This window comes from Otolemur garnettii, unplaced genomic scaffold (genome assembly GCF_000181295.1).
Source record: "Otolemur garnettii isolate 467f Iridium unplaced genomic scaffold, OtoGar3 scaffold00289, whole genome shotgun sequence".
Classification (NCBI taxonomy): domain Eukaryota; kingdom Metazoa; phylum Chordata; class Mammalia; order Primates; family Galagidae; genus Otolemur; species Otolemur garnettii.
The window spans coordinates 636,305-646,004 of NW_003852684.1; the positions used below are offsets into that span (position 1 = coordinate 636,305).

A 9,700-nucleotide genomic window follows, 5' to 3' on the forward strand; every position below is an offset into this window, starting at 1 on the left:
GGAATTCTTTGAAAGCCTGGGTGTCCCCTACAGGTTGCAAGGGTGCAGTATGGTCTCAAGAGGCCAGGATTTGTGTCACAGAGGGTCTGAGATAATTGGGAAGTTTCAGGGGATGCAGAGCCCAGACAGGTGAGCTTGAGATCTATCTTTTTTTTTCTGGAACTCTTTGCAAACTGTCTATACTCGAAGTTTCTAGACACCTTGTCCTAGCTTCAGGTCCAACACCCCTTCTCTGCACCTGTCTAGTTTCTCAGCTTGATACACTGAGTGTCAAGTTTGGGAAATCCAAATTTATATGCAAGCTAGGAACTGGGACCATAAGAACAATTAATGAACTAATACTCAGGACGTTGAGCAGGGCCAGAACTGGAAAACACAGGAGCAAAGTATTTATGTTTTTAACAAAGAGAAATCTTATTTGAGAGCAAGGAAAAAGCTTAGAGCATTTCCAAAGAGACTTGGAAGTGGGTCCCTGTCATAAATAAGAAGAGGTGAGAGAGATGAGACACAAAGGCAGTGTAGAGGTATAAATACCCTATTTCTTTTGCACCATTGGAAACTGCTTGCAACTCTTTCATTGGTCTCTCTGTGTCTTCAAGTATTATTTTCCTTTTCTATTGGTCATTGATTATTTCAGGAGCAAATTATAAATGAAGTCAAGATAATACTGGCTTCTAGCTGAGAAAAAAATTGGCATCTTGTGAACTTGCCTTTATTGCCCTTGAAACTAGACAGGCACAGAGAAGGGGAGTTGGACCTGAAGCCGGGGCAAGGTATCCAGAAGCTTCGAGTATAGATAGTTTGCAAGTAGATATCAACCAAAAACCTCAAACTCTGTAAAAATTATTTGAAGAGGTTTACTTGGATCCTAATATATGTGACTATAGCTAAGGTAATGTGGTCTAAAGAGGTCTTGAGAAAATATGCCCCAGGAGGTGAGGTTATAGGTTTGGGTGTTTTATTAAAATTTGCTTTGTTATTGTTGTTGTTTTTTGAGTCAGAGAATCAGATGTCTCCTGGGCTAGAGTAAAAAGTGGTGTGATCACAGCTCACTTCAGTCTCTAACTCCTGGGCTCTAGGGATCCTCCTGCGTCAGCCTCTCTAGTAGCTAGGTTTACAGGTGTTCCCCACCACACCCCTCTAATTTTTTAATATTTTGTGAAAAAAGGGTCTTTCTATGTTGCACAGGCTGGTCTTGAACTCCTGGGCTTAAGCAACCTCCTGTCTTGGCCTCCTAGAATCCTGGGATTACATTCCAGAGCCACCACACCCAGCCTACAGTTCGGTTTTATGCATTCATGGAAACAGGAATTATAGGTGAAACTGAAAGCACAGTAGTGGTAATAAGATGGAGTCTGTCAGGCTAGGGAGGACATGAAGCAGCTGGTCTGTTCTGGAACTGGTGAGCTTAGGCAATTCACCCACTTTGGCCTCCCAAAGTGCCAGGATTCCAGGTGTGAGGCACCATGCCTAGCCAAAGAAATGGACTTTTGATGCCTGTAATCCCAACACTCTGGGAGGCCAAAGCCAAAGGATTGCTTGAGTGCAGGAATTCAAGATAAACCTGAGCAAGAGCAAGACCCCGTCTCTAAAAATAGCCGAGTGTTGTGGCTGACACCTGTAGCCTAAGCTACTTATCTCGATGTCAGCCCTAAGCAAACAGATGGGACCCAGGTAGCCAGGAAAACATGTTCATAGACTGGCACTGAGTCTTACCCCCACCCATTCCAATTGTCTGAGGGTATGAATCTCAGGACTGAGAATAAAAACAGCTACTTTTCATTGATTGTTGAATATGCATCTGGCAATTTGTCTTCATTAGCCTCCTGAATCCTTATAATAACACTATAGAACCTTATTCTACAGAGGAGAAAACTGAGGCTTGCCGAGGTCAAGCCACTTGACCAAGGCAGTCCAGCAAGGAAAGGCACAAGTAGAGGTTGAACCTATGTCTCATCTGACTCCAAAGCCTGTGTCCTTCATGACTCTTACTGTAGCGTCTAGTACCACTATCTCACATTTGTCAGAAGACCCATGTATGTGTTTTTTCCTTGTTAATGCATCCTAGCAACACCATGTGTCTCCAGAACACAAAGATACCAGAACTTTAAAGAGAAGAAATTGTGGTAAAAAAGGTGATATTAAAGGTTAAACACTATTTCCCCACCAACCTTGTTGCTCCAAAAATTCCCAAGCCCCAAGAGATGTTTTTATTCTATCCCTAGATCTTTTGCCTTGAAGTTGACCACTAGTTCTGATTTTGCATACTATCCTAGCACAATTATGCATAGTCCCTCATCTTTCACTCTCAAAAGCATTTAAATTAATTGTACAAGAAATTATGTGGTCATCTACCTGTGAAGAATCAAAGAAGCCTCACATATCAGGTCTCTTTTTGCAGCCCTGACATGTGATGCTGGGCCATTATCTGCAGCTCCCACAAGTGAAAGTATGATAAATGTTCTTTAAGATTGATGCAGTCATTTAAAGCAAAATAAAGTCAAATGGATGATGGGGTGGGGAAAGGGGATACAAGAATATGGAAGAAGCAAACACGGAGTTCATATTTTCACCTGAGGTGGCAAGTGAGGGAAGGAGAAAAGGAACAAGTAAAGTTGATCCTAAAGTGACAAGTGGTTTAAGGAAGGAGCATAATACACTCGGCAAACATTCACTGATTTTTGATGGGATAATCACAGTTGCCAGTACTTCTCATGTAACCTTTTCTAAAAGGAAAAGTAGGGTTGATTCAGCAAAGCCTAACTTAGGCAAAAGGCCAGAGGAAAGCAAACATACCTCCCAATGCAGTAGTAAGAGGTACAATGCAAGAGCAGAGAAGGCTGCCTCACAAATGGTAAACACTCCCTAGGCGCAAGGCAATTAAAGGAAAACAAAGAGGTCCTTAGCCTGACCCTGCATTTGATATTTAGACCTCTTAATGTAGTTTCCTAGTTCACTCTGCACTCCTGTATAAAACTGACAGATTTAGGGATGCTGACCTATTGAAAAACACCACAGCATGAAATGGCCTAAACTGGTATACAGGTAATAGACCCAACACCATCCTTTACTTTTAACGTAGCTCTTAGTAGAAATTTCATAAAAATGGACATCACAGCTAAAACGCATTATTAATTCTCCAATCTGCTGACAATAGAAAAGATCAAACTCAGTGATATCTATTTAAATGGACTAGATGCAAATACCATGTTCTAGGAGTGTTGGCCTTCAAACTGAACCCACAGCAACACGCACAAGCAATTTTAGTATCCGCCATGTTAAATTCATAATCTGCGACAAAGTCAATGGCTATTCATTTATATTTAAATCAAAACATTCTATTTGACACCCTAATGTAGAGAAGGAGTGACATATGAGCCATAACTAAAGTCTTAAAAGGCTCAAAGCGGCAATTAAGGGGAAAAAAGGAAAGGGAAATAAATTTTGAAATGCTTCCTTTGGATGTGACAAGGAATCTAGGAAGCCTACATCTTGCATGATGTGAGCATGATGTGGGCACACAAGGGCTTGGGTATAGGCATGAGGCTACAGAGGGGGATTAGGATGGGGACAAGATCATTCATCAACTATAGCAACAAAACTTCCTGTTGCAGTCCTTATCAGGTCATGGGATATAGTCAGAACTTGACCTCCCTGTCCCTGATCAAGAGCTGGGAATTCAAGGCATGATGCTCATGGCCAGCATCAGACATTCCAAAACCAGAATGGGCAAAGTAACCTCAGGAAAGGTAAACTGAGGGCTCTAGTTAGATCTTCCAGAGGTACTAAACCAGCACACCTTTTATCCCAACCCCAACCCTGGAAAGGTAAAGAAAGATGAAAGAAAATGCACAGCACATAAACATAATCTTGAAGATTTTTAAAGAATTTTTTTTGTAATTAAACATTATGCAAACATGTGCCACACTTGCTTTGTCCATACATGTGGACTATATACAATTTTGAGAAGTACTGTGCTGTTCTTTCATTTTAAAAGTCATATACAAAGTTTTTTGTTGGTTTAATATTCTTGTTGCCTACCCCTTCCCCATTCCAAGATTTTCTTTATAAGAAACTAATCATCATTCACTCATGACCTTGGGGTATGAGAAAGAGAGTCAATCTGTGTGTAGGTATGGAATTATTTCTATGTGCAGGGGAGGTAGAAGAGGTCCTTTACCAAAATAGAAAAAAATGTCTGGTTTGGACATGAAAAGCAGTATCAAGGAGCTGTTTGAAATTTTAACTGTACTATACTCAGGAAAAAAGAAAAAGAAAAAAAGGAGTCAGCTTTGAGAATGAAGCTACATTACAAGTTAAAGTTGGAGGGCTTTTAGTATGACTGTCACACTTTCATTGGCAGCCTAGAATACTGAAGTACAATGGCTTATCTACCTGTTTTTATTACAGTATAATTTCCTTAAACTTTTCATTAACAAAACAGAATTCTGGTACTACAGACCAGCAGTGTCAGAACAGGCTTAGTTCCTCCTTGTTTTGTTTTTTTCTGTTTTAATTGCATGAGCCCTGTAGATAGTAAAGTTTTCAGAGTTCATTTTATGTAGGGCCATTCTCAGTCCTCAATGTACTCCCACAGATTTTTTTCATAGCCTTCATGTACATGCTGTAACAAAACCCTTTGTCAACTCTCACACGTACCTGTACTTATCTTGTACTTTCTGCTGTACATCCTGCAGTGAATCTTGGAAAATATCTCATTCAGCTAGCCCAAAAGCACCTCTGTGACCTCTAGATATGCTTGTTTATTCTCAAAGATAATGGACTGGTTGTTCTTTTTGAGGTAGAAATTGAAGATGTACGTGTGCATGAGTGTGGCACAACACTGGCAGAAGACATTAACTGCTTTTTCGGGAACTGTATGTCAATACAGGACATGTTGTACTGTTGATTTTCTTCCATTTTCTGCTTCACCTGAGCAGACGGTTTGTACTCAAAGCGTCGACTCAGATTGTGGTTCATATAGAGATTATAGTAGAACAGATACCTCTGCAGGACTGCCCTACATTGCTCCTTTGCATCTCTTGCTACCTTTGTATCATTTTCATTATAACAGCTACAGTTGTACCAGGCTGATCCATGTGGTTCCCAAGGGCCAAGATGCACTCAGCAAAACTCTGCTTTACAGTTGTGGTTACAACAGACCATGTAATTACAACCACCATTCTTCTCAATTGTGACATGGCATTCCTTTGTGTTGGCTGAAATCCAATTGGAAGTTTCACTGTCATCATCACACTTTTTTGTCCTCTTCTTTAACCACTTACATTTAACAGGATCATGCCAATTTTCTCCACAGTGAAAGGAGAATTTGCACCCACCTTTGCAGCAAACAGGCTTAGCATCAGGATATTGACAACATGGTGACAATCTGGGGAAGAACACCATTTTAATAGCTGCACTCTACAAACTATTTGTTATTAAATGCTGATACTTTAACTTTTGATACTGTGATGAGGCTCATAACTGCATTACCATACACTAACATATCACAACCATGAGCAGGACATGAAATAGTCTGTCCCATGCCTTCCTCCATTATTTTGGTAGTTAAATTTTCATTCCAGCACTGCATACAAAACTTATGCCCACATTCAAGGCCAGTGAAATATGAGTTAGGATAGTTCAAGTGGCAGATCTGACAAGGCATATCCTGTGCCTTGGCATATGCTAAGGCATATCCAAGGCATATACTGAAGACCTTGTATTCATCTGGCTTGTTTGAAACTTCTTACTTGGATTAATTATATGACAATCAGCAAAGAGCTTCTCCAGGTTTCCATCAAAGTACCTAGATGACTACGTTGACCTCCCGGATACATTCCACCATGTGTTTCAGAATCTGCTCAGCCATGAGCACCTCCTAGAGGTAATCTTCCTCCTGCTCCAACCCTGGCCCATGACAACCACCACTGCAGAGACCAACACTGCTGCCACCACCCCAGTCACCACCACCACCTCTGCAGCCACTGCCGCCACAACTCATCTCCCCACATGCCATCTGTCCTGCTCCCCACAGACATCCAGCTCTGGCTCCACCAGCTCCACCTCACCCAAATCCAGGTAATCAACATGTGGCACCTCATCTTCCTAGTCCTCCTCCTTCTCGGAGCCACTGTCCACTTCACTGTGCTCCTCATCCTTGTCAAACTCATATTTGTAGCCCTTACCAGAATTTAGATGTGGGGGGAGCAAGGATTCATTCTGTGTAAGGGCATGGTGTTCATGCATGGGCCTTTTGAGTAACTATATCTGAAGAAGTTTTAATGTGACAGTCATTATTAAGAATCTTTTCTGGGCTAGGCTCAGTGGCTCACACCTGTAATCCTAGCACTCTGGGAGGCCAAGGTGGGTGGATTAGCTTAGCTCAGGAGTTCCAGACTAGCCTGAACCAGAGCGAGACGTCATCTCTAAAAGAATAGCTGGGTGTTGTGGCGGTGGCCTGTAGTCCCAGCTACTTGGAGGTTGAGGCAAGAGAATCAATTAAACCCCAGAGTTTGAGGTTGCTGTGAGCTGTGATGCTACAGCACTCTACCAAGAGTAATAAACAAACAAACATATAAACAAACAACAACAAAAACCTTTTCTGCTTTTGGGGCTGTTGTCAGTACTGTTTTCCCATTTTCTCTCTTTTTCTATCTTTTCTTGATATTAGTTACTAAAAGACTATGAAGGTATGTGTGAAAGTCAAGCTTGTAAGTTTTTAAGCCCTTTAAATTTTAGAAGGGTGAACTAGGGTCTAGTGCTGGGCCTAAAGCAAAGACAATGAAATGATTTGAGGTCCCTGAGACTCCAGAGTAGAGGACAGAGCTAGAGCCAATGGAAAATAACCATGGTTAGGCATGAAAAAAGGAACAAAGAAGTGAGGGGTACGTGAGGACATAAAGGCACAGACAGAACGAATGGCAAGCTGATGGAGGTTCTGTTTGAAGGTGTTGAGGGCCCCATTTACCTTTCCAATGGCACTTGGGATGTAATTCTCTGGAATTCTTCAACAAGTGGATATGGAGATGGGTCTGGGCAAGATCAGGACCAGGCTCCAAGGAAACTGGAGTGGCTCAGGAGGCATCACCTAGATGAGGCTAGGCTGCCAGCCAGCAGCTAGTCAGCTACCAGTCCTTGGTATTTGGCACCATATGAAAGCTATCATGGTGATGGTAGAGACAAGACCAGGAGCCAAGAAGCTCCAGCCAAATTTATTGAAAGGGACAGAGACCCACCTGGGCATCCAGTCCTCCTACCTCCCACATACTTGATTTTTGATGAGTGTTATTTCCATATGTGCCCTTAAGTGCTGATAGATTAGTTCCAATTTAGTAGTGAGTACATGTGTGTTGGTGTTCTCCGGAGCCCTCTGTTCATTGACACAGAGAATGGAAACCAAAGACAGAATGATTGGCATAAAGGGAGGTCGAGGGTCAATAGGGCACAACAACTCTGCCCAACTTTACTGATTATCTTATATACTCTCAAACATTCATTAAGAAATCAATACAGGTAAAAGGAGTGAAATAAGATCAGGAAACTGCCATTAAGATTACCGAAGACATATACAGTTGATTTTGTTTGGGGTTAAAACATAAGGGAGCCAGGTTGTCTGCTCTTGGTAGGCTATTCTCCCTAAACCAAAATGAGTGATTATAATGTTAATGAGGGGAGAGGAGCAGAGCGAAGCAGCCCCGATGCCTGGACAGGTGTTCAAGATTCCAGCTGCAACCAAGGTCTGGCTCTCCAGTTAATTCTTTGTGAAAACTGAGAATGTTTCTGCATTTCTGCAGGCATAGGCAAGTCCTCAGAAAAGAAGAATTCCATCTTAGAGCCATTTTCCATGGGGAGCACATGAAGCTAAACTGCCATGTCTTAGCACACGTGGTGTTTGTTTTTCCACTCTTCTGGTATTTCATTTTGAAGAATGGTCTCCAGTTCCCTCCAGGATAATATAAGCAGTCACTATTCTTTTTGTAGTTTAGTAGGACTCTATGGTATACATGTAGTACATTGCACTAGTCCACTAATGTATTGATGGGTACTTGAGCTTGGGTTTTTCCAAATGTTTGTGATTTTGAGTTGTGCTGCCTCAAACTTTTGAGTGCAGGTTTATATCTGGAAAATGGCTTTATTTTCCTTTGGATAAATACCCAGTAGTGAGATTGATGGATCTACTTTGAGTTCTTTGAGGTATCTCCATACCACATTCCATGGAGTTTGTACTAGTTTGAAGTTCCACCTAGTGGGACTACTAACTAATTTTAAATCCCACCAATTGTGTGCAACTGTTCCTTTCTCTACACATCCATGCCAGCATTTATTTTGTTGTTGTTTGGGGACTTTTTGATAAAAGCCATTATTGCTGAAGCTAAGTGATAGCTCATTGTGGTTTTGATTCTCATTTCCCTGATGATTAAAGAGATCAAGTACTGTTTTCATATGTTTGTTGGCCATTAATGTATCTTCACTTGAAAAGTTTGAGCTCATGTCTTTTGCCCACTGTTTGATGAGGTTGTTTGATTTTTTTTTTTTTTTTGCTGAAATGCATGAATTCTTTAAAGAGTCTGGTTATCATACCTTTATTGGATTGATAGCATACAAATAATATATCCCATTCTGTTTGTCTATTCACTCTATTGATTGTTTCCTTGGCAGTGCATAAGCTTTTTGATTTGATCATGTCTCATTTTTTCTTTTCGTGTTACCATGATTGTGCTTGGGGTCTCCATCATAGATTCTTTGCCTAGGCTAATGTCTTTAAGAGTTTTTCAAATATATTCTTCTAGAATTCCTCTAGTTTTATGCCTTAAGTTTAGGTCTGCTATCCATGATGGGTTAATTTTCCGTGAGTGGTAAGATCCATGGATCCTGTTTCAGTCTTCTACCTGCAATTATCCACTTTTCCCAGGACCTTTTATTCAATAGAATGGGGATTCATTTCCACAATGTATGCTTTTGTGGCTAATACTTTTTTACAATTTTTATTAAATCATAGCTATGTAGATTAATGTAATCATGGGATACAATGTGCTGGTTTTATATACAATTTGAAATATTTTCATCAAACTGGTTAACATAGCCTTCACAGCATTTTCTCAGTTATTGTGTTTAGACATTTATATTCTACACCTAGGAAATTTCACATGTACCCTTGTAAGATGCACCATAGGTGTGGTCCCACCAATTAACCTCCCTCCACCCATCCTCTCCCCTTTGCTCCACTTCCTCTCCCCTTTCCCCTTCTTCTTGGGCTATAATTGGGTTATAGCTTTCATAATAAAGCTGTAAAATGGTTTCATGGTATAAACCATTTTCATAATAAAGCTTTCATAATAAAGCTGAGTACATTGGATACTTTTTCTTCCATTCTTCAGATTGCTAAGAAGAATATGTTCCAGCTCCATCTATGTAAACATGGAAGAGGTAAAGTCTCATCTTTCTTTAAGGCTGCATAATATTCTATGGTGCACATATACCACAATTTATTAATCAATTCATGGGTAGATGGGCACTTGAGCTTCTTCCATGACTTGGCAATTATGAATTGGGCTGCAATAAACATTCTGGTACAAATATTTTTGTCATAATGTGATGTTTGGTCTTCTGGATATATACCTAGTAGAGGAATTATAGGATCAAATGGCAGGTCTATTTTCAGATCTCTAAGTGTTCTCCAAACAGCTTTCCAAAAGAA

The 9,700-nt window shown here is 40.7% G+C and overlaps 1 pseudogene; it reads right to left on the reverse strand.

Moving 5' to 3' along the window:
- Nucleotides 1-4,573: 4,573 nt before the first annotated feature.
- Nucleotides 4,574-6,249, reverse strand: LOC100942485 (annotated as a pseudogene).
- Nucleotides 6,250-9,700: the final 3,451 nt, after the last annotated feature.